This window comes from Callorhinus ursinus, unplaced genomic scaffold (assembly GCF_003265705.2).
Source record: "Callorhinus ursinus isolate GAN/ISIS: 27379988/994484 unplaced genomic scaffold, GSC_fseal_2.0 scaffold4, whole genome shotgun sequence".
Taxonomy (NCBI): Eukaryota; Metazoa; Chordata; class Mammalia; order Carnivora; family Otariidae; genus Callorhinus; species Callorhinus ursinus.
Window position 1 is genome coordinate 24,444,586 of NW_027397066.1, and position 27,210 is coordinate 24,471,795.

A 27,210-nucleotide genomic window follows, 5' to 3' on the forward strand; every position below is an offset into this window, starting at 1 on the left:
GCTTTCTGGGAGCCCAAACTTCAAAAAGGACCTACAATGTAACAGGTACAGTGTTGTGCTTCACATCCATTCTCTCAATTATTTTTTTTAAGATTTTATTTATTTATTTGACAGAGAGAGAGAGAGCGAGAGCAGGAACACAAGCAGGGGAAGTGGGAGAGGGAGAAGCAGGCCTCCTGCCAAGCTGGGAGCCCGATGTGGGACTCGATCCCAGGACGCTGGGATCATGACCTGAGCTGAAGGCAGATGCTTAACGACTGAGCCACCCAGGCAACCCCCATTCTCTCAATTAAATAACTCAATGAAATAGGTGATACAGTTATTATATTCAATTTACAGGTAAAATAATCCCCAGCTATTTAAACAACTTTTCTGAGGACACGTCTTCCAGCTGCTGGAGCCAGGATTCAAAACTAAAAGAAATCCTTTACAATATTTAAGTAATCTCAAACAATATTTAAATCATTAAAAACTATAGATTGGACTCCAAAGCCCATGTTTTGCACTATGTACTATACTTCCTCCAGACTTAGGGTAAGCAACACAAATTAATAACCTTAGCACATTATGAACAGTGAATAATGTTTGTGCTCCATGTCCTCCAGGCAGATTTAGAGGCTTGCTAGCCTTTACATCTTCCACTTTGATTAAGAGCTAACTATTTACCTATCAGTCACTCTCACCACCTCTCCAGTTCTATAGAGTAGTTAGTAACATCACACCCGATACATAAGGGAGCTCTGTAAGTTAACTGCATGTGAATAAATGAATGAATGCATTTGCACATAGTCAGTTAGACTTATTTGCATTCAACCAGGCCAATGGTCTAGTCTAAACAGAATTCTATCTGGTTTGGCCACCAGGGAACAGGCTGTTAAATAGTCATTCTTTCATGATCTCATCTCAGATAAAAAGTATAGCTATTTTATGACTGAAGAAATTTTATGGATAGTAACTTTTATTGTGTTGCTAAGTTTTGTATAGATTAATATCCCCTCTTTCCTAAACTTTCCACTCTCTAGTTTCAATATAGACTCCTTTATGAAAAATGTGTGCATATCATCTTACCATTTTTCACTTCATGTACTTTGATCATGTCCACTTTCAGCTTTTGTTTTTTAGCTCAGCCATACGACAAATAGATTCCAGCAGTCTGGAAATCACCAGGCACTATATTAACTAACAAGGATTCAAAGTCTTGAAAATTGTGTCCATACTATAAAATATCTTATACTTGCTCTTCTTTTATTGTTTCTTTTTATGCAAATTATTACAACAGATTTTAGAAAATTATGCCTTACATATTGTTATTTTGTTTGCCACCAACTTTTGTTTTGAAGGTACTTAGAATATAATTACCATCTTTTCCAACAGTATATTTCAGAAATATTATTTTAGGGAAAAATATAGTGATAAGTTAGTCTCCATAATTTGGCAATATGCTAATTTGATGATAAGCCCTTTTTATGAGGAAGTTTTTTTTAAGAATTATTTATTTAATTTAGAGAAAGGGGGAAGGGGCAGAGGGATAGGGAAAGAGAATATCAAGCAGACTGTGCTGATTGCAGAGCCAATTTGGGACTTGATCCCACTATGCTGAGATCATGAGCTGAAATCAAGCTGAACAGACTGTGCCACCCAGGTGCCCTTGGAAATAAGATTTTTTAAAATAATTCCATAAATGTGTCATTAAAATTTTTCTGAATGATTTACTACTACTCACAATTTGTAATGACTGTCCAATTGAGGGTATTTACTTATGGAAGAAAAAAACAATTATTATTTGACTATATAGTAAAATTTGACTATAAATAAAATTACTTTTTAAAGAAAATTTGAATGCAAGTTTGAGTTCTCAGAATTTGAGACCGAAACAAACTAAAAAGAGACAAAGGAGCCAATGTAAATCAATAAGTAACAGTGCTGGTCACTAGAACTGGCTTTGCTTGAACAGTTTCCTAGTTGCAATCCTACAACCAGTGCTGTAATCTCCACAAGGATTTGGTGGTTCAATTTTTCACTTTATGCCTGGCCGCATGTCATAGATTCCACTTTTCATTATATCCATGTGTACCTTTTCAATAAATGCCCTGTTAATTTTGGTTATTTTAGTAGACTGTCTTCCTTGTTATCAAAGCAGCACAACAAAGAATGCATGCCATAGTAAGTGCATCATTAAATGCTACAAGCTTAAAATATGATATTTTATTGCAAAGGTAGATTTTACATATAAATAAGCTGTGATAGTGGCAATGGTTGCATGCATACTTTCTATCAAAGAATAAATCTAGGTATGTTAAAGTGAGGTTAGCTTCCATCTGGAATCACACTACTTTCACATCTATGATCTTATCAGTGCTCACTATTGAAGAACGGTCCATCAGTTTCCTGAGGCTGCTGTGACAAATGACCATAAACCAGGTGCCTTAAAACAGCAGAAACATTCTTTCATAGTTCTGGAGCTGGATGTCCGGAATCAAGATGTCAGTAGGGCCATGCTCCCTCCTTAGGCTCTAAGAGGCAATCTTTGATCTTCTCGCTTCTGATGTCTATAGGTATTTTCTGCCTTGTGGCTACATTGTCTCTCCTCTTCTCTCTCCAAAACTCACTTAGCCTCTTTTTTTTTTTTTTTTAACAGTACTTTTAACACTAAAGTATTCTGTTTGTGCTGAAGTATTTGACTTTTCAAATTTCCATCTATCTCTAAGATTCTTAACAAATGATGCTGTTGGTAGGGTGGGTTGGTAAGGTGAGTATGGGTAGCTAAGATAGGAGACTCAAATTCGTAAACCAAAGCATATGTCAATGTGTCATGAATTTATTTCTTTTTTAATGTTCTGGTCAGCCTGAGAGCAAATGACTCAGGATTGCAAATGGGCTTTGGCTTAGAACATATCCTGATTTGAGATAAGTGAAATGACCGCTAGGATTTAAAATAAAACTTATTAGCTAATGCACACTAGTCCACTTGGAATGTTGCCCCATTTCTGAGAATGGCTCTGGATATGTCTTTAATGTTTAAGAAAAATATATCCTTGTTTTCATATATATTAATATCTTTATTGACAGTGTTTCTAGTGAAGTCAATCAGTCAATACAAAGACAATGAGTATGAAAATAATGAGTGCAAGACTTTAGAACTTTCCTTTAAAATAAGATTTGGTATTAAGTATCAATTTTCCCCTTAACTAGCTTAAAACATATATTTTAACAGATAAAATTATACTGTATTTAATATATAACATAAATAATATAAGAAAACTTTCAACTGGGATGATTGATAGCGTTATGAAAAGCCCAGAATTCTTTACTTCATTGTTTTCTTTAGTTTGTTATTTTCCTTCCGTATTCTCTAGCTTTTGATATACTTGGTATTTTTTACTCTTCTGACTAGCTTAAGTGCCCTTGTCAACAGTTCAGTTGTTGAATGAGGCAAAGTGTTAGTTATAGTGTGAAAATCTGGTGTGCTGTCAGAAAAGGGCAAGCCATTAACTTGTGAATTTTGACTTCCAGTGTTCCATAGCTCAGTAATGCCTGAGAGCCTCTCTTGAATTACTATTAAGGGTAACATGGCATATGCATTTATGAAGTTTTGTAATTATGTATGATACAAACCTTCATCATATATAACTGCACTTATAAAGTGTTTGTGGTGGTGTTTTTTACTTTAAAAAAAATGTCAAAGGCCCTGGTAACTATAATACGGATGCTATTTTCAGAGATATAATTAGGGACAAGAATGCATACTGTAAGAAATAACCTAAAATATCCTATGCCATAGAAGGCCATTTTCAAATAATCTAGATAGGTTTTGAAGTTAGGAACAATCAGAGTAAATTATGTTACTGATACAATACATCTAAGTCAAAACCTTTGTATAAATAAAATGCCAGAGTATATGGAGGTTCATGACCTTACTTCAGAATAGAGTGCCTGGAAACTGCATGATCAGTTGTCATCAAAATGGCAAATATTCTATAAGGACAGAGTAATTATGTGTTATTGTTCTGTCTCTTCAACCATGGCATTTTCATTAGACTCCATGGTTATATGGAAATTATTCCAAGAATTTTTAGAAACTTCAAAACATTTGTGGTATATGTAATCTCTGTCATTTAAAGACATTTAAGTACCAAATATTATGTAGTTTTTAGGATTACTTTAAGCTCCTATTTACATAATGTAAGAACGTATGGGGCAAGATTTTTCCATAGAGTTTCCAGTAGAAAATCATAATGATAAATGTTTTAAATTTAACATCAGTGGTCTAATGTTGTGATTCTCAATCTTGGAATTATTGACATTTTGCACTGCATAATTCTTTCTTGTAGGGGATGTCCTGTACATTCCAGGATGTTTAGTAGGAATCTATTCACTAGGACCAGTAGCACTATCCCCTTAACAGTTTTGATGCCAAAAATGTCCCCAGACCTTCTCAAATGTACAACTGTGGTCAAAATCATGTCAGTTGAGAATCTTTGGTCTAAGCAATGTGGGATAAAACTTTTTTTAAAAAAGCTGAAATAAATGTACAGAGAATGTCAATTCTTGTTCAGTTTCTTACTTAAAATATCTTTGCATATGATTTCTCCCTCTTTCTCTCTCTGTTGCTTCACTCGGAAGATAATACTGAACTAGAGCAATGTTTGTCTTTTTTTTTTTTTAAAGATTTATTTATTTATTTGAGAGAGGGAGAATGAGAGAGAGAGTACATGAGAGGGGTGAGGGCCAGAGGGAGAAGCAGGCTCCTTGCCGAGCAGGGAGCCCGATGCAGGACTCGATCCCAGGACTCCGGGATCATGACCTGAGGCGAAGGCAGTTGCTTAACCAACTGAGCCACCCAGGCGCCCTAGAGCAATGTTTTTCAAACTATGCTCTTCAGATGTTCAGAGTTCCCACAAATCTGATTTGAACTTAATTTTAAATATGTTTTTAAGTAATATTAAGTATAAAAGTGAAAAGTGTAGAAAAGATTGATTCCCATATATATCCATAAAGCAAATTTAATATTTTGTAAACATTCATTTATGCCACTGAGTATTTTTGTGCTGCCTTTAGAAATTAGACTTCTTCCCTATCTCTGTGCATATAATACTACTTCTCATAAATATGTAATGGAGAAGAAAGGGTGGCATTTTGTATTCAATTGTTTTAAAGACAGATGACTGTATGCTCAGTCATCTAAACTTGTACTGAGAAGCTCACTGTGAAGCACATGAAAGATTACTAAATTCTCAGGGAATATGTGCTCTTTGCCACTTGTTAGTTGAAATTCACAAGTTTTTTTTCACTATCAATTGATAATATTGGGATATAATTATTCTGCTTATTTGTCAGCTTTGAATATTTTTGTTATGTTATTAAACAGGAATGAGAGGAGTTACTAAATCTTGACATTTAATACAAAAATCTCCTACTTCCATTTCAAACTTCATTTGTTTAAATAAACAGTACCTCAAGGTTGCCAAAAGTACTATGAGAACTACTTCTCTTTGCTCTGACTTGTCTGTGTAGATTCCTGTTTTTCAGTATTGTGTAACTGGAAAAAAAATAAATTGGATCTAAAACTAATATAAAGCTGCAATTGTCACCCATAACAAAAAATACTAACACATATTCATCACAATAGGCTCATTATTTTCACGAATTGACTTTTCATATGCACATAATTTAAACTTAAACTTATAAACTTATTCTAAAGGAACATCCATTTAATCTATTTTTTTATATTATAAGATTACTCAAGTTTGATGTGAAAAATAGTTCTACTTTCAAAGATACTTGAAATCAACCTCTTTAGACTGCATTAGTGCTAAGTTTATTATTTTTGTGTCAAGAGTTTATAAACTGTGAAAGGCATGTGAAGGGAGAAAATTGTACTAAGATCTCAGTTTTATATGATTCACTTATTAAAATAATTATCAAGTATTTTTTTCCCCTGAAATCTTCTGTCATTGTTAAAAAACACAGTATGAAATACAGTTGTCTCATTTTTATCCAACCCAAGGTAGTGAGTCCTTGGGTATGACTGATCCTTTAGATGACAGATAAGTGAATTAGGACCATCTGCCTCATTTCAACCTTCCTTTGCCACAACCAGTAAATACTTACTGTGTCTTCAGAATTTAACTCCCAGCTGTGAAAAAATGCCAAAATAAACCATCATCAGATGTTATATTTGTAAAAGCTATAGCCTATAGCCAAGGATGGTGAGAATTATTTTTCTGCAAGTGCCTTAGCAAGTATAGATGGTGAAATCTACTCCCTGCTCCTCACTTCCTTTTAAAAGAAACACACCCTAGTGAAGTTTTCACCTTAAAATGTCCCTTAGGAATTTGAATAAGTTGGGACTGCCTGAGGGATTGGATTATTGAATTTTTTTTCACAAGATATTAAAAACAAAAAGAATGCTTTCAAGACACGGCAATAAACACTCTTGGTCTCTTAATGGAACACCTATGTGCAGCTGTTATCCCTCATTTTCTATAAAAGACACAAGAAAATAAAAGAGTGAAGCAAAAATAGACATATGTATATGACACCAGGAGATCACTGTGAACTGCTTGAAAAATTATGTAGGTGGCATTGTGTACAGTGGTTCAACATCTAGGCTTTAGAATGAGGCAGATCTGATTTTGTATTCTAGATTCTAGATCCAAGATTTGTTTCTGCTAACCAAGAATAGTACTATCTACATTTTGCTGAGTTCTTAATATGTTTTTGCTCAGGTCTTTGCATTTTCTCATTTACCCCTTACACTCACTTACAAGTTAGGTGTTATTGTTATTACACAGATGATGAACCTGAATGAGTCTCAAAAAGGTTGCCTGATGTGACAAAACTAGCAAATGTGAAATCCAGTTTAGAGCAAACTCTATTACTTTCCCCAAATTTAAGTTGATAAATTCCCAAAACCTAACCAAGGAATGATCAAAATATTTGGAGGAACAAAACACTGAAAATGCTATGGTATAAGCCTCCAATTTTTCAGAACATCAGATTATCTCCCTTACTCCCTTTTTTAGTTCTTTGAATATGTCATTAACTTGTGTATAATAAAATCGAAGACTCTTTTTTTTATTTTTTTATTTTTTTAAAGATTTTTATTTATTTATTGAGAGAGAGAATGGTAGAGAGAGAGCATGAGATGGAGGAAGGTCAGAGGGAGAAGCAGACTCCCTGCTGAGCAGGTAGCCCGATGCGGGACTCGATCCCGGAACCCCAGGATCATGACCTGAGCCGAAAGCAGTCGCTTAACCAACTGAGCCACCCAGGCACCCAAAATCGAAGACTCTTTTTTTTAAAGATTTATTTATTTATTTGAGAGATTGAGAATGAGAGAGAGAGAGAGAGTACATGAGAGGGGGGAGGGTTAGGGAGAGAAGCAGGCTCCCCGCTGGGCGGGGAGCCCGATGCAGGACTCAATCCCGGGACTCCAGGATCATGACCTGAGCCGAAGGCAGTCGCTTAACCAACTGAGCCACCGAGGTGCCCCAAAATTGAAGACTCTTTAGAAACACCAGACTCTAGGGGCACCTGGGTGGCACGGTCGGTTAAGTGTTCGACTCTTGGTTTCAGCTCAGGTCCTGATCTCAGGGTCCTGAGCTTGAGCCCTGTGTCCGGCTCTGTGCTCAGTGTGAGGTCTGCTTGAGATTCTCTCCCTCTTTCCCTCTTCCCCTCCTGCCCCATACTCTCTCTCTCTCTCTCTCTCTCTCTCTCTAAAATAAATAAATAAATAAATATTAAAAAACAAAACAAAACAAAACACCAGACTCTAAACCCTCCCAATACTATTGTAACCTACAGTGATACAATAATTTCTAAAAATCTTATTTCCTGTCTTTAGAAGATGTTAAAACCAAACTAAAGTTAAGATGAAATTAAATGTACAATGCTTTTCATAGTGCCTGGAAATTAGTAAACTCTTTTCAAAAGGTATCAATTACTGAGTACTTATTGGAAAAGATTACTGGGTGTGTTGCTTGGCCCCATCCTTTAAGAGGCTCATTGGGTAGATAACAGTGACCAAGAAATTCAGAGCAAAATCAGTTGTGGAGACTTGATGGAAGAAACGGTCAAATTACTAATCCTCGCAATACAAATTCTCCAGCTCTAATATATAGCTCTGATTTACTCATTTAGCAGGTATATATTGTCATCTATTGTATCCTAAGAAGTAGGGAGTTTAAGTGCATGTTTCTATATAAAAGGGGTTTATTTATATAAAATAAATAAGTCATGGGTATGTCATGCACAGCATGGTGACCATAGCTAATAATACTGCATTGTATGTTTGAAAGTTGCTAATAGAATGTATCTTAAAAATTCTTATCCCAGGGCGCCTGGGTGGCTCAGATGTTTAAGCATGTGCCTTCAGCTCAGGTCATGATCCCAGGGTCCTGGGATTGAGTCCTGCATCGGGCTCCCTGCTCCTTGGGAGCCTGCTTCTCCCTCTGCCTCTCTCTTACTCTCTCTGTCTCTCATGAATAAATAAATAAAATCTTTAAAAAAAAATTCTTATCACAATAAAAACAACATAACCGTGTATGAGGGCAGATATTAACTAGACTTATCTGGTGATCATTCTGCAATATATACAAATGTTTAATCATTATGTTATGGATCTAAAAGTAATATGATGTTATATGCCAATTATACCTCAGTTAAAAATAAGGAGTTCACAATGTGTTAAAGAATGTGGTTTGATATTAATGTTAATAACAGCAGGATCCTGCTCAAGTAGGTTTGTAATGTCCACAAGATTTCAAGACTGGCATGGCCTTAATATTGTGGAGCAGTGTGATGCTAAGTCTCAAGCACCTGCATTTGGACTGGGGAAAATAGTTGAAAAACACAACTGGAAATGCCCCCATATTATGTTAAGCTTCATGAACAAATTCCCATGTTCCTGCCTCAGGCTGTTTACACTTGGTTTTTCATTTATCTAGAACCCTCTTTTCCCTGTAACCCCCCCCACCATGATCCTTCACCATCTTCATGGCTCTACTCAAATAATCTCTTTCCCGATGACTTTTAGTAATTGCATATTTTATTTTATTTAAATTTGACTTAGTTAATATAGAGCATGTTATTGGTTTCAAGTGATTCATCAGTTGCATATAACACCGTATGCTTATAACATCAAGCACCCTCCTTAATGCCTATTACCCAATTCCCCAATCCTCCCACCCACCTCCCCTCCAGCAACAAGGAAAAATAAAATAAGATTAAAAACAGAGAGGGATGGGCGCCTGGGTGGCTCAGTTGGTTAAGCGACTGCCTTCGGCTCAGGTCATGATCCCGGAGTCCTGGGATCGAGTCCCGCATCGGGCTCCCCTTTCTCTGTGGGGATTCTGCTTCTCCCTCTGCCTCTGCCTGCCACTCCCCCTGCTTGTGCTCACTCTGTCTCTCTCTCTATGTCAAATAAAAAAAAAAAAAAAAAAAAAAAAAAAAACAGAGAGGGAGGCGAACCAGAAGAGACTCTTAAACTGTAGGGAACAAACTGAGGTTTGCTGGAGGGGAGTAATTGCTATATTTTAAACAGCACCACTACCATTAAAAACTTCCAGACATACCACTCTCAAAACACATATCCTTATCTACTTAAGTATTTTTCCGTAAGAATTTTTACTCCATAAGGGGAAAATTGTTCATGCTGTTTTACCAGCACCTAGACTAGTTCCTTCGACATTGTTGGTCTTCAATAAATATTTTCAAAGTCAATTTTAAGTTCTAAGAATAGTATGGTCTTGAGGCCTGCTATCCCAGGAGATCATGCCCATATAAACCATTGAGTAGAATCAACAGACTTATTCCCAGTTTCCCCATTTTATTCAAAGAAGAATGAAGGGGTGCCTGGTTGGCTCAGTCAGACGAGCATTGACTCTTGATCTTGGGGTTGTGAGTTTGAGCCCCATATTGTGTGTAGCAATTACTTAAGTAAATAAATAAAAACTTTAAGAAAAGAGAGAATAAAAAGAAAAAAAGAAAGAAAGAAAGAAAAGAAGATAGTAGGAAAGGAAAAATGAAGGGGAGGAAATTGGAGGGGGAGACGAACCATGACAGACTATGGACTCTGAGAAATAAACTGAGGGTTCTAGAGGGGAGGGGGCGGGGGGATGGGTTAGCCTGGTGATTAAGGAGGGCATGTATTGAATAGAGCATTGGGTGTTATACGCAAACAATGAATCATGGAACACTACATCAAAAATAAATAAGTAAAAAAAAAAGTAAAAATAAATAAATAAATAAATAAGTAAGTAAATAAATAAATAAATAGAAAAAATATTAAAAAAGAGAGAGAGAGAGAATGAGAAAAGTCATGTGGAAGCTGTTTAGGTGTACAGTATTACTGGAGAGAGAGAGAGGTAGTCTAGGGACTGCTTTATTCTCTCAAAAGCCAGCAAAATAGAGTCTTTAAGAATCACTTATAAAAATTAGTTGGGCCTGCAACAAATGGAGATTGATATTTGTCTGTTATGTTGTATAACTAACTATTAGTCAAAAGACCTACTGATTTGTTCCTATTCCATTAGAAACTGATAGAAGTAGGGAGACTTCTGGAACTGACAGAGTGGCACAACAGGGCTGCCTGCACCCTCACAATTGGGCATGATTCGGCTGAATGAAGTAGTTATCTGAGCTTGAGCCATGTGACCGGTACCTTACATAACATAATGCTTTATCAGGCAGGATGATCTGGCAGTAAAAGATCACAGGAAAGATAATTGGCCATCAACACTGACTGGAATTCAGCTTAGCAGCACTGAGTCTCACAAATCAGCAGTATTTGTAGTGGGAGGGTGCCTGTTGATCCCCTCTGAACCACCCACACAATCACCACAAAAGATCTGGCATTTTGATACTTATCCCAGAAAGGAAACTGAATACCAGGTAGTGTTAGCAAGAGAAACTGGATGATCAACCAGAAAAGAGGCCTGTCACCTGACCTTGTTTGGTTAAGAAATATTTACCTTGCCCCCACTCTCCTCCTCCCTGTCACTATAAATGAAAGGGCTGTTTATTAGAAGAGAGAGTGAAGTTTGTTTATCTCCCAAGGAACTTTTTTTTCCCTCCAATCCAAATAGCTAAGAATTCCCCTTTGATCTGTAATAAGGAGAGGAGGAAATAAATATCTATAGGGAGATGGAGATAGAAATTATAAATGAAACAAATAAGAGGGCCTTAATTATTATGAGATTTGTGTGATTGGAAAGCTATGCATTCCATTCAGATATCATCATAGAGTTGCCAAGTGTTATTTTATGAACTATAGCGGTAATAATGACAGTTGTTAGAAGAAAGAGACCTTCGATATTTTTAAGTTAATGAGTTCAATAGTGTAGCTACAATGAGATCTATGTATTCTTTCAACACTGATTCTCTCAGTAACAAAATAGTTACTTGCATCTTTGACAGCTATTTTGCTTTTTTTGTCTTTCAAAATGAGACTTAAAATCAAAGTCTGTAACATTGTTTTGGGGCCTAGTTTAAATGATCCCTTTAAAAAGAGAGTAGCCATTTTAATGTTGTTGGATAAAAACACTTACTTCTTTGTTAGTATGCCTCAGAGGATCTAACAAATGCAAAAAAAATAAAAAATAAATAAAATGTAAGTTTACCCTTCAATGAGCCATGTTGTATTTTAAGATGTACTATAGCCCACTGATGATTTGTAGGGAGACCAAAAAGGAAAGTTTCATGGGGTATTTCAGTAAATATTTGTTAATGAAAGAAAGGACTCCATGTCCTTGCATTCTGAATATAGCAAAAAACTACTTTAATTGAAGAAAAGGTAAAAAAAAAAAATACCAGTAGTGACTTTAAGCTTTGTGATTTCCTATAATTAGTGGTACTATTTCCTATGGTCACTCTCCCTGCTGTTGAGGTCACTTAAATCATCAGAATTAGCCCAGAACACCTGGACAGCATGAGAAATTGCCATTCCATCACATTTTTTAAAAAATTGTTTAAAACATAGCAATCATTTAAATGGACACTTTACCCAAAGAATAATTTTAATGCATTAAAAAAATAGAATAGATGGTGAGGGGGAAGTATTGAGTAGTGTAAGTGGAATGCACATTTTTCCTTCTTTCATTTATGGCTCAAATAAATGCACTGTAACTATCTGACATTTCAGTTTTGAAGTTTCAAAATGCATGTCTTCTTTCTGCACAGATACTTTGTTCAAAACAACAGTGAAGATTTCTAAGATTTAAACTCAGTCTTCGATAATGGGCATCTTGTAATCAATGTGTATTTAATAATGGCATTTTATACTTAGCAATCTTTATCAGAAATGATGAAAATGTTTTAACAGATTATATTTATAACATTGTGGGGCAATGGTTGACATTATAATTCTTTTTCTTTAAACTTTGCAAAATACTGAAGTAGAAAGAAAGTAAATCTTTTTAGCTTCTCAGAAAAAAAGGTGGCATGTAAATACACATTATCAATGAGTGATTATTTTTTTAAATTCACAAAATGAGTCAGTAGGGAACACCAGTTAATAGAAATAAAATATTTGATTTTCAACTCTCCGCTTTTATGAAATGAGTTGTCCGTAGCTATTTCTTTGGTAGTAGTAATGGTGATGGTGGTGGTTCTCCCAATTTGGTGAAGTCAACACTTATAAGATAACTTATTACCTTCTTTTCCTTTATTTCAATGAAACATAATTTCTAGAAGAGAATATACAAGGATTTGAAAATTGAAATTAGAATAAATATTGCATATCTATTTTATTTACTCATACTTCTCATTTTATAATAGTAAATTTATTACATATTTTAATAAACAAGGTCTAAATCTGTCAATTCTAAGATTAATTAGTATTGACTATACTTAAAATAAAGGGTCCTTTTATAAAAAGATTTTATTTATTTATTTTTGCAAGAGAGAGAGAGAGAGAGAGCGAGGGAGCACATGAGTTGGGGGAAAAGGCAGAGGGAGAAGCAGGCTCCTGCTGAATAGGGAGCCCAGTATGGGACTGGATCCCTGGACCCTGGGATCATGACCTGAGCCAAAGGCAGACACTTAACGAACTGAGCCACCCAGGCATCCAAAATGGTACTTTTTGAATATTCTTATTATAGACCTCTTTACCCCAGCTATCTCCCATCTTGCTGGATCACACATTTTTTAGTTCTTCACTAAACTTTTGGAGTTTATTTAATTTTCCAGATTTTCCAGTTTCAGTGGAATTATACCAAGAATGCATTTGATAATAAAAGCTAGAGTTAACTCTCAAGTTGGATGAATTATTGTTTAAGGAGAGCAAAGTTGATTAGGGAAAGGGAATGATGGGGGCATCAGTGAAATGGTGGAAGTGCTCTGAATGTGATAAAAGCATATTTATATGACAAGTTTGCTTTAGTTCATTTGTAAACTCTGAAGGGCATTGAAAGATCTTTCTTACCCCCCACTCTGTAGTAATCAGTACAATACCTGGCACCAAATAAATATTTGTTGGGTAAATTGTAAATGAGTTCATACCTATGTAGAAGTAATCTAATAATTCTAGAACTCAGTTACATCTAGCTCTTAACATTCACTAATTCTCTGATTCAAAAGGACTGTACTAGCTAAACCTAGACACCACTGTTCCTGTTTTTGTTTGTAAAGCTCTTAGAGTTCAAATACATAAAAGTGATAGGCATTGTGTAAATCCTTAGTGGATTTGCTTTTCGGTTAATCTATTTAGAACTCTGAAGTTGTAGGAGACTCAACGATGCTATTCCCATTTAAAAATAATAAATAAAATAATATTAGAAAAAATTATATGTTGACTTAGCCAACTTTATTTTTATTCCTCATTTTTACTTTCTAATTTGAGACTTTGACATTTGTGGTAACACATTTCACAAATTTCCATTTATGGAGTAGGAATTTAGAATTAGCACAAGAAGTTAAATAAATTTAACAACTCTGGAAATCATTATAAAGGCAGTAGATACTCCAACTAGAAAATAGCCTAAATTACAGAGGCAATTAACATTTACTACATTAGTATAATATTTAAGAGGGCTTCACTAACAGGAATAGCTAGGTATGTGGTGAGTCTGGTGTACTCCCATGAATATTAATGGATATCAGAGATTCTACTAATTATCAAGTATCGAATATATTTCAAAAATAATATTCAACATTATTTAACCAAAATTTCTTAAAAATATCCATTACATGTAATGAATATTCAGTGTAATTTAGAAACTCATGTAGGGATTAAAGAATTTTGTGGTATGCAGAACAACGTTCCCATCTCCCACTCCACCACTCCAAAGATGTCCACATCCTGTAATCCATGGAACAGTGAATCTGTTACCTTAAATGACAAAAAGGACCCTCAAACTATTATTAACATTAAGGATATTGAGATAGGGAGATTATCTTAGGTTACCCAGTTGGGACCAGTCAAATCACATGATTTCTTAAAAGTAGAGAATCATTCCTGGGTGTAGTCAGAGAAAGACATGTGACTATGGGAAGTCAGGGAATTACAAAGTTGTTCATTTTAAAGATGGAAGGGTCCATGGGCCAAGACATGGAGGCTGCCTCTAAGAAGTTGGAAAAGGCAGGAAAAATTCTACCCTAGAGCTTCCAAAAAGGAACACAGATCCACTGACATTTTTATCTTAGTCTGGAGAAACCGGTGACAGATATCTGGCCTACCAAATGTTAAAGTAATAAATGTGTGTTCTTCTAAACCATAAAGTTCATGGCAATTTGTTACAGCAACATTAGAATTCTGACACGAGCTCCTAAATGGATTGTATAAATTTTTGCTAATTATTAATTATAATTTAATCATTTCATTGAAGACTCAAGTTCAACTCCATGCTTAGCACTAAATGAAAATACATGATCAGGCTTTTTATTTACAGTCAGTATTGCTAGACTGGTATACCTTATGAAATAAAATGAGGAAAAACTGAATTGACAATAATTCCTACTATATGTCTGTTCTGTCAAATGTTACATCATTAATTATAATAATGGTGTTATGGTTTTCCATTCAACAAATGAGGAAAGCGAATCTTGGAAAATTAAGTTGAATTCCTAATCTCCAGAAAGTTAATAGCAGAGTTTACATTCTAAGGCAGATCTTAAATTTACCACTTGATGGTTCTGTAATAATTCCTATTTTAACTATATTTCTTGGATCCATTTCTTCCCACTCAATTTGCTGTTTCTAATCATCTATGGAGCCTGGGCATCAGAAGAACTAATTTTCTTAGAGTTGAATATAAAAATAGAGTAGAGTAATGATAAGGACATAAAGGTCAATCTGAGAATGAAATTCATGAGCTTCAGCAGATGAACTTTTTGTATCCATATTCATGATGACTATGCTAGTTTTTGGACTGGTGTGCACCATTACTATTGTGCCTCTAATGGCAGAGACAAATCCACTGAATAAGCTAAAATTTTGATCATGGGATTGCATGTTTATGTCCCTCCAAAATTCGTATGTTGAAATCCTAGCCTTCAATGTGATACTAGTAGGAAGTGGGGCCTTTGGGAGGTAATTAGGTAATAAGAATGAAATCCTCATGAATGGTATTATTGTCCTTCTCAGAAGAGATATGAGAGCTTATTCTTTTTCTGTTTTCTGCAATGTGAGGATACAAGGAGAAGATAACTCTCTGAAAACTAAGAAAAGAGCTCTCTTCAGACATCAGACATGCCAGTGCATTGATCTTGGACTTCCCAGCTGCCAGAACTGTGAGAAGCAAATGTTTAAGCCACCCAGTCTATGGTATTTTTGTTATTTGTAGCCCAACAGATGAAGACAGTTGTCAACCTCAATAGAGCATATATTAATAAATTTGTGTTCATTGTATGATTGAAGTCAAGGGTTGGTTGGTTTCTTAAGGCTCCATAACAAAGTACCAAAAACTGAGTGAGTTAAAAAAATAAATTTATTGAATCAGAGTATTAAAGGTTAGAATTCCAAAATCAAGGAGTTGCCTGGGCAATTCTGGCTCTGAAACCTCTAGGGAAGGATCTTTCCTTGCCTCCTCCAACTTTTTGTACCTTCAGTTGTTTCTTATCTTGTGTCAGTATAATTCCAATCTCTGCTTCTGTCTTCACATGGCCATCCTCCTTCTGTGTGTGTGTGTCTTCACAGGACATTCTACTCTCTGTGTATATTTATGTCCAAATATAGCTCTTTTATAAGGACACTTGCCATATTGGATTAGGACCCACCCTAATGACCTCATCTTAACTTGATTATATCTGCAAAGAGCTTATTTCCAAATAAAGTCACATTTACAGATATGGAGTTTAAGAATTAAACTTATCTCTTTGGGAAATCAATTCAATCCAAAACAAGGGTGATGGGCAAGTTCCAGGAAAAATTGAGAAGAAATATTTGTAAGATGAACTAGAATGTAAATGGCAAATACTTGAACAGTATTTTGGGAGAATTCCAAAATTCACCATTTGGATGGTGTTTAGATAATGTGGTACTATCCGTGGTCCCTAGATTCCTGATATGGTAGAAAACCTAATGAAAATTTTGGCACTTCATTTTTTTTTTTATTGCTCCTAGTTTTTGTTTTTTGGTTAAATGATCTCTAGACAAGTGGGAGTGACATGTATTTGATTATGACAATAAGAGAGGAGGATGAGTGCCCATTGAACTCAGCTATAAAAAAGAGCCTTAGATTTCTCATAAGAACTGAGGTTGTAATTAGACATTGAATTGATTTTTTCAGAAAAAGAAGGATGGACACAGATGAGTAACAGGAAAGGATTATATCTCTTATGCAAAAAAATAAACCCTAAGCAAAATGAAAGGACCAAGGACAGACAGACATGAGAAAGGAAACTTAGACAAAAACTCTGAATAAAATCCTACATTTTAATTTCAATAATGAATTCATAGATTTTTCATGGAGGACAAATCGTATCTTAGATAATCATTTAACCACTTTGTTATGAAAATATCATTCTGAATTATTAAACCATTAACTCGGCATGAAATATAATCCCCCCAAAATAGCAAGGATTTATGGACATTTGTCACCTTCTTCAAGCCAATAATAATTCTCTAGTGAGTTCTATTTTTACCAACAAAAGGTATATGGAAAAAAATCATAGGACTAAAGACATTTTTAAAAAAGAGAAAGAAGTGACTGAAATTTTGTGTATAAAACCTTGATCAATATTTAGAATACAAAAGAAGTAATATACAATAAAGTTATTTTTGTGATCTCATTTGTACTACTTCAACAAATAAGTCAAAATAAGTATTCTTTTTGTTGTTTCTGTGGATAAATCTCTCAGAAAATAATTGACTATAATTGTTCAGCTCATTCTAATTTTGTGAATTCAGTTTCTACCTATTTCTGTAGATGTTTGCATCTGGAAAACTCTAAATATATTTCTTTTTTTTAAGATTTTATTTATTTATTTGACAGAGAGAGACACAGCGAGAGCAGGGACACAAGCAGGGGGAGTGGGAGAGGGAGAAGCAGGTCTCCCGCTGAGTAGGGAGCCTGCTGTAGGACTCGATCCCAGGACCCTGGGATCATGACCTGAGCCGAAGGCAGACGCTTAACGACTGAGCCACCTAGGCGCCCTCTAAATATATTTCACCTATGAAATTTCTCTCTACAATTCAACATGGGAGCTAAGGAGCTATTTACTTCTATCATGGCTATTAGCCATGTTTATAGCAAAGCCTGTCATTCCCAAATTGCACTATTCTTGATAAGGAAAATCTGTGTCCTAGGATGGCCCACTGAGCCAGCGAGAGACTCCCGGTCCTTGCCCCGGGACTCTTCCCAGTCCTTCTCCCTGCCCCGCTTCCTGCATGCACCAAAAGTGCCAAATATGCAGAAGTAGAATTGTATAAATTGCCCCCTTTGTTTGTGCTCCAGGCTCAGACCTTTGGAGACCACTCTCCTCTGAGCCCGTCGGCATTAAATAAACCTCCAATCCTCCAAGATCTCCAGGTGCCGCTTGGTTCTTCCGTTGGGCGATCCAGTCCAGGTTCGGTAACATTCTTATCTGAAATTTAAAAACTTACAAACTTATTTTCATTTATATTTTCATAATATTCAGTAAATCCTTTTTTTTTTTTCTGCTTAGCATAATAGCTAAACACAGTACCTTAAGTTAGAATGCAGTTTCAATTTGACCTCTAACCCTGTTCTTTCTGCTATGAAATGAGGACAATAATGTTGCTGAACTCACAGGATCCTGGTGGGGATTCAGTAAAGTATTATTTATGAAGCATGTGTACCAGTCCCTGTCACATAATCAGCAGAAAATAAATATCAATTATTAATATTATTGTTAAATATATTTCAGAATTAACCATAATTCCAGTTTCAGAACTTCTAAATAAAAAAATCACTTGTTAAGAAAACAAAATTGAGAAAAAGAAGATAAATAGGAAACCAAGTTCATGAAGGAAAGCAAAACAGATGGAAGAGAATGTAAAAAAGGTTTTTGCAATAAAGCATCACTACTACCATTATGAGCAACAGCTCTTATTTCCTCTAGAATACCCCATGCAATTCCTATGTTCAAAGATACACAACACAGTACCACAAACATACTTTTAAAACAACGCTTATTTGTTTATTTTACATTGTTAAACAACATAAATGTAGCACAGAGTAATATTTTTTAAAATCCATCTTTTTAAAAATTTCCTGCACACGAAACAGATACATACTTACACTTCTTTCTATGAAAAGGATCTCACAACTAGTCTAATTTTTATCATCATAAAAATGTATCTGGCAATAAACAAATCCCCTGTAGGGGAGGGCAGGGGAAGAAACCCAACTGGCAGAACCAGAAGTCCCTTTATTCCACAGAGAAAATGGAAAATATACTCAAACATTACTTATTTTATTCACACTGCATCCAAAACACCATTTTAGAATGTAGAGATAAATACTTAGTTTGCTGTGTCAATCAGGTCTAACCAGATGACATAAACCACCTGAATATGCAGAGTAATGTAGAGGATTGGTTAGTCACGTGAAAGAAAAGCTAAGAATGCAAAATTGGGAGAGTGAATCAGCCCAGAGTTTAGCAATATCAAATAGCTACTATGATCTCCAGGATGGAGGCACAAAGGAAGGAGGGTTTTTTGGAGGGACGCAGACCCAGGATAGACTGAGAGGTAGAATATATGGTTTATCTGGGAACACTTGCAGCCACAGAGGAGACAGAGACAGAACCACTCCCATGTAATGCAAGATAGAGAGGAGGATAAATTCATCTACTCCTCTCTTCCCCAACTGAAGTCTCCCAAAAATGCTTTGCACACATCATCCATAGTTAGAAGTCAACTGACTAGAATCCTTAGGACATATAGCACCAGCTACCCCGTTATACATAGCAGGGTAGAGAAAATCGCGGGGGTAGATGCAGGGTTTCAATCAAGGGCAAACAAGTGCTAAAAAAAAAGCACAATAAATATTAGAGGGCTTGATTATGTGGATTTATTAAAAAAACAATTAAAACTTGGAAGGATGGATAGATGGATGGATAAATTAGAGGAGAAAGAATGAGAGAGAGAGAGAAAGAGAGAAGCAGGCAATTGACCTTGGCTGATAGCAACCATGAATATAAGTTTCAATGAGGTGTTTCTTTGTTTTGATGCAGGCTTAGTAACATTAACTGTTATGTTGACTCATAAATAATAAATACCTGTTCATTGCATGACATTTGTGTTTATTATCATTTCTTTCTGAAAACTTTTCTAATAAAGAATATCAGGTGACTGCTATTGAGTTTTTCCTCACTTAGGGATGATTGTAGAATTAGAGCTATTCTCTCTTATTTTGTAATGTCTTTATTTTTACAAATTATGGTTTCTTTAAAGATAAACAGTACCATCAGCAGCAGCTCTTCAGCTCACCTAAAGACCCAGTTGTAATCCATGTTGTCCTATTTCAATGAATAACATATATTCTTTATTTGTGAAGGAATATAGATCTACTTTTCCGGCTTATTCATTGGAAAGCCAGTCACATTTTCCTTCATAAATATAGTATTTATTCACAGCTTTGAAAATCCAGGTTATTGCAAACCAGGCATTGTAGTTATCTTTTATGATAAAAGAGTTAGGGAGTAGCTTCAGCGTTTCTTCTGTATCTAGAAGTATGGCTGACCATTCAAAGTCATTAGGAATCCACCCCAATATATTGGGATCTCAAACTGATCCTCTGTGTGTTTTCAAGGTAAAAACATTTGTGCTTTTAAGAGAATATTAGTCCAGTTTGGTCACACAGTAAATAATACAAACTAATATAACTATCATTTTAACCTTTGTAAACCTCAGTTTTCTCTCTTCTAATTATTGTCAGTATTAAATATGAAACCATACATATGTGCTCAATCAAAATTTACATCCTCAGATTCTATTTTTTATAGAAAAATATTGAAAGTATCTGAGAAGGCTCTGGATTCTGTGTTATGGCCTTGGCTTTCCTTTTATAATTATCAGACTTTTTTCTTTCATAGCTTCTCTCCACTTTCAACTTATTCTTCCAGTTCTATCATGGATCATGAAATAATTTAACCATGCCAGATTAACATCTAAATAAGAGATGTTAGTTCTGACTGAGGATTGAGGGGTTTGAAAAAAAAATGCATTTAATATGCATCAGTTTTACTACATGGACTTTATGACATTAATTTCAGCTGGTTAGCACCATTTTTTTCACCTTTTTTATACTTGGCTGAAGATCGCATAGTTTAGGCTGTCAAATTAATTATCTTAGTATACAACCTACTACTGTATTTTCTTTATTATCACTAAAAAGTCATAAAATGATGTCATTTCAACATTTTAAAAATAATTCAATTATTAAACATTTTTATCTTGTTTAAACACACTTAATTATAAATGGTTATTTGAATAATTCATTTATTCCTTAATGATGATCTCCTGTAGTTGTATAAATAGTAACAATGCACATGGACAGAATGAGGTAAACATCCAATTATTTTCTGTAATGGTCAGACTATAAATTTGTGGAAGCCACAAGTAATTCTAAATACTGTGTTGATTATTTACCTTTGAATAATGGAGCAAATTAGAAATTGTTAAAAACCGGTTCTTTGTCTCCTCATAGCCTAATCATATGAATTGTTCCTGCTTATAATATAACATTTTATTGGTTTTAAATAACGTTTATACATTCTACATAAAAATGTAAACATTGGTAAAAAAGCAGTGTACATATAAATACATGATTTAATTACTACACCCCATAAATGTTTGGTTGGTATTATATCTGTATGCTTTTGTTGTTGTTCTTATTGCTGTGTAATAATAATGTGCCAATCTCTGATATCAAGAAATGAACACATGATGTTGGAAATAAGCATGCAGATTATTACTGATTTTTAACATGGATTTCACAATTGTTTCCATAGTACCAAGCATTTATGGGGGACAATTTAAGGTGATTTTTAAAGTATGTTAAAGTATTGTCTAAAATAATAATGATTTTTGAAAGCCTGCGCTGTTCATTGCTTTATTCACTGCTGTTGAAATACTCCGCTTTTTCAACTGAATGAAATAATCATATAATGTTAAGGACCTACTATGTGCAAGGTGTTGAGGGATACAAAAATAAGTGATGTTCATAGTAACGTTGTTCATATTTTCACAGTATGAGTACAGTCTTACAAAGGGAAAAAGGAGAAAAAACAGATAATAGCAAACTATAATACATGGCAGCATCTTTAAATATTTATTGATCTCTAAAACTGTGATGGAGGCATAGGGGAAAAATAACTTATTTTGACATTAGAAAAATTTCATGGAGGAGAGAGTAGCTGTTTATGTTCTTCAGGTAAATGAATTTAAGAATTGGAAAATGGGAGACTAGATCTTCTCAGACTAAAACATAAGCATGAGCAAAGATACGGGGTAGGAAAAAGACCCTAGCAAGCAGAAATAACTAAAATATTGGAGAAAAATGCTTGAGTTCAAAACCCTGGGAAAGTCTCTGATGATTAATGTTATATCAACTGGTCATGAAGTACCCAGACTGTTGGTCAAACATTATTCTTAGTGTATCTCTGAGGGTGTTTCTAGATGAGATTAACATTTGAATTGATAGAGTAAAGCCTAATGACCTCCCTAATGTGGGAGACCCTCATCCAATTAAACAGACACCTGAATAGGAGAAAAGGGCTGAATAAGAGGAACTCCTTCTGCCTTACTGCCTGACTGGGGACAGGAATTTTTTCCAGCTTTTGGATTTAAACTGGAAAATCAGCTGCAAAATCTAGCCTACAGGCTTTCAGACTGGAACTTATACCATTGGTTCACATGACTCAGAGGACTTTGGAGTCAGAATAGAACTATAACATTGGCTTTCCTTGGTTTGCAGCTTTCCAAAAGCAGACATTGGGTCTTCTTCACATCCATAATCATGTGTGCCAATTCCTTATTTTATTTATATAAATACATACATACACAAACAGCCCCCCCCTCCACATATATATGCTGGTTTTATTTCTCTGGAGAAGCCTAATACAGATTCTTGGTAGTGAGAATAGTTCTAGAAAAACAGAATTTTAGGAATGAGTTTTCTGAACTGGTTTTGGGCTTTCTGGAATTGGATTTCCAATCTGATTAGAGTTTAAATGCTAATGACTCTATTTCTAGTAGTAAAGAACACTAATTTATCTGTAGCATGATCTAGCAATGGAGCAATATAGCAATATAAAATATCATCATTGGACACTCCAACAACTTGTAAGAAGCAAGAAGCCAGGTGACTTTGTATATGATACTGTCAACTGTCAAAAACAGAAGTACTGTTTTACTTCAAGAGTATATCAAGACTCCAGCTGTATGTCATAATGTATTTTTCAGGGATGCTGATTGCCTTTCCCTTCCACAAGATGTCACACAGTTCCATTGCTTTGATGAAATTATGCTGATTGGACCTAGTGAGCAGGAAGCAGAAACTACTTTAGAGTTATTGGTAAGAAATATACATGCCATGAGATGAAAATTAAATGTGATAAAAGTTTAGAGGTCTTCTACCTCAGTGAAATTTTTAGGGATCTGTTAATATAGGGCATGTTGAGATATCCCTTCTAAATCAAAGGAGAAGTCCTTGCATCTGGCCTTTCCTTAAACAACCAAAAAACAAGCTCAATTCATAGTGGGCTCCTTTGGAATTTGGAGACAACATGTTCCTCTTTTGGGTATATCACTCTGGCCCATTTATTGAAGGGCTTGGAAAGCTACGAGTTTTAAGTGTGACCCAGAAGCGAAGGCTCTGGAATATGTCCAGCCTGAAGTGCAAGCTGTTCTGCCAGTTGGGCCATAAAATCCAGCAGATACAATGGTGCTTAAAGTTCAGTGGCAGGTAGGGATAATTTTATAGTCTACGGCAGGCTCCTGTAGGTAAATCACTGTGCAGGCAATTAGCAAAGCTCTGCCATTCTCCATAAATAGCTATTCTCCTTTTGAGAATCAGCTCTTGGCCTACTGCTGGGCCTTAGAGGGACTAAACACTTAACCATGGACTACCAACTTATCATGTGACCTGAGAGGTCCATCATGAGCCAGGTGTTATCTGACCCAACAAGCCATAAAGTTGGGCATGCCTAACAACACTCTATCACCAAACAGAAGTGGTATGCACATAATTGGGTCCTAGGAAAACCTAAAGGCATAAGTAAATTAGGTGAAGAAGAGACACAAATGCTCATGGTCTCTAATTCTGCTACACTGGTTCTCACTTCCAGGTGGTACATATGGCACCATCGGGAGTTCCCTATGATTGGTTGACAGAAGAAAAGACTTAGGCCTAGTTCATAGATGGTTCTGCATAGTATCCAGGCACCACCAGAAATTGGACAGCTGCAGTGCTACAGACTTTTCCTGGGATATCCATGAAGGAGAGTGGTGAAGGAAAAATCTCCCAATGGGCAGAAGTTCAAGCAGTGCACCTGGTTGTTCACTTTGCTTGGAAAAAGAAATGGCCACATGTATAATTATATACCAATTCTTGTACTGTAGACAAAGGTTTGGCTGGATGGTCAGGGACTTGAATGGAACATGACTGCAAAACTGGTGACAACAAAATTTGGGGAAGACATATAGTTAGATCTCTCAGAATGGGCAGAAAAACATGAAGATATTGTGTTCCATGTGAATGCTCCCAAAAGGGTGACTTTCAGAAGAGGAGGATTTCAATAATCAAGTGAATAGAATGACCTGTTCTGTGGATATCAGTCAGCATCTTTTCCTAATCACTTCTGTCATTGCCGAGTGGGTTCATGAACAAATTGGCCATGGTAGCAGGGATGGAGATAATACATGGGCTGAGCATTATAGTCTTCCACTTACCAAGGACCTTCTGGCTATGCCTACTGCTGAGTGCTCAATATGCCAGCAGCAGAGACCAACACTGAATCCTTTTATGGCACCATTGCCTGGGACATTCAGCCAGTGTGAGGTATGTAGAAACAACACAATATTAGTTCTTTTCTGAATTTTGATATGTGAAAGGAAAGGGAAATGAGAGTTAAGAGTCAAATGTACGTTAAGGTGGCATGTGGGTGGCTCAGTCAGGTAAGCATCTGACTCTTGACCTCAGCTCAGGTTAGGATCTCAGGGTCCTGAGATCCAGGACAAGTGAGGCTCTGTGCTGAGCATTGAGCCTGCTTGGGATTCTCTCTCTCCCTCTCCCTCTGCTCCTACCCCACTGCTCACAAGCAAACTCTCTCTAAAAAAAAAAAAAAAAAAAAAAGAATCAAATGTATGTATGTTTAAAGGTGAAAAACTATTTTAACACAACCACCTGTTTCTCTTCAGTAGTGCTTATTAGTCCTTATGCAAATAGCCACATGTCTTTTAAAACACAAGGCTTTAATTTGTTATTAATCCAAGATGTCTACAGAATAAAGTCATATTCTAAAGGTCAACTTGGAATAAAAATTTATTTATTTATTTATTTATTTATTTTTAAAGATTTTTTTATTCATTTGAGACACAGAGATACAGAGAGAGAGCACACGTAGGGGGAGAGGCAGAGGGAGAAACAGGGAGCCCGACGTGGGGCTCAATCCCAGGACCCTGGGATCATGACCTGAGCCGAAGGCAGACACTTAATGACTGAGCCAACCAGGCACCCCTGGAATACAAATGTAATCATAAAGTTCTCCCTAACTTTTCTAGGGAATGACTCTGGTGCATCATTGTCATCTATAAGAGAGGAAAACAAAAATGTTTGAAAATAGGTAATCAAGAAAAATTCCAACATATCCCAAACAGGATTGTTTAAAATAAATGAATACCTGTATGGCAAGTAGTAATAGTCAAAAATAATCTACAAAACAAAACAAAAAAAACTTACAACTCAACTGATAGTAAATTTTTCAACAGCAACAATGAGAAAGGCAAAGTCAGTAGAAGAATCTATGCAAAATGTTGGAAGAAATGAGTCATCAATTTTCATTTGTGTACCTGGCAAACTCTCTTTCAAGAACAAGGATAAGATAAATAAAACCTGACAAAACTTACCATGAACAGACTCTCCCTAAAATATAGATATCACAGGCATACATATATACATCACAACATATATGATGATTTTCAAAAAAAAATAAAAGATATCTAAAACAGGGAAGCAAGAAAAACTGTCAGGCAAATACAAATTTAAAAAAGATACATAAAATTCTAAGCAAATGTATTAAGAAAATAGTAGTAACATCTAATTGTTAGATCATGATAATGTATAAGCCTATAATGGGGATTATGACTAGCAAAGAATTCCAACATATTTTTGTTGTTCTAGAAAGCAATTGTCTACTTTTTGAAATTAAATAGATTATGGTAAAATTTCAAAAGGAATCACCAAAAAGTTAGAAAGAGAGAATATACATTCCACGTTATTTTAAGGGGAAATTTAGTGAATAAATTTATCATTTTAAAATAACAATAAAAAATAAAACATCAGAATATGTTTTACAGAAGTATTTTACCACATTTCTAAAGAACAGATGCACAAATTTTAAAAGGCATAGAAAAACTGAAAACACCATCTAATTTTAAGAGGCGTTTTATTAACACCAGATTAAAAAAAAAGGCAATAAAAAAGTTATATGCCAATTCACACTTATGATCATGAATATAAAGCATTTAAACAGTGCATTGGAAAAATTAATCAGGGGCGCCTGGGTGGCTCAGTTGGTTGGGTGTCTGCCTTCGGCTCAGGTCATGATCGCAGTGTCCTGGGATTGAGCCCCCACATCAGATTCCCTGCTCGGCAGGGAGTCCGCTTCTCCCTCTCCCTTTGCGGCTCCCCCTGCTTGTGCTCTCTCACTCTAGCTCTCTCTCAAATAAGTAAAATCTTAAAAAAAATCAGCAAAAAAAAAAAAAAGTAAAAGAAAACATAATCAGACTAGGTTTTAAAATCTAAGAGATTATAGCTAATTTAGTTTTATCCCTTATATGTTAGTTTGGATTAAGATTAGAAAAGCTACTAATGTTATCCTTCCATAAAGTGATTAAAGAGATAGAAACTGTGATCAAGCAAATTAAAATAAAGATGATATATCTCATGGAAACTTTTTTTCGTTAACCAACAGTCCTGAACAAGAATATTCACACCAGAATTGTTTTTAATAGGAAGAAACTTGTAACAGCCAAAATGTCCCCCAAATAGAAGAATAGACAAAGAAATTATATATCTGTATGTCAGAATTAGCTACAAAAAAATAAATGAATGAGCCACAATCAAATTAAATGGAACTATCTCAGAAATATGTGTGGCCTGACAGTAACATTGTAATAAATGAATGAATGAATGAATGAATGAGCAAGCAAGCATTTGGTATGGCACCAATTACATAAAAATCAAAAGTATATAAAACTAAAATACATGTATATTAACTTAACAAAACTTCAGTCAACACATTGTTTAAAATTCTGTATTTGTAATTTGCCTACCTGCTACAATTTATTTGTGATCTCAAAAAATCAGTAGTCAGGACACTTTCATGATCATTCTCAGACATGCTCAGAACAGTGAAAAATTTTAGTCACTGAGACGCGTGTTCCCAGTTGAGGTCTAACAAGGTGAAGCTCTGTCTTCTTGTTTCAGCTCTCACAGAAATGGCCAGAAGATGAAGATGACAGTGCTTTGTAGTGCAAGAAAGTCTGACTCTGGAGCCAGCTGGACAGGGACTGCACCCCAA

General features: G+C 35.4%; 1 long non-coding RNA gene across 1 annotated transcript; it reads left to right on the plus strand.

Annotated features, from left to right (window-relative positions):
* On the plus strand, positions 1-27,210 carry LOC141372443 (uncharacterized). Its single transcript, XR_012377697.1, has 3 exons — positions 1-45; positions 22,871-22,982; positions 27,117-27,210. It is a non-coding gene; the product is annotated as an uncharacterized lncRNA (long non-coding RNA).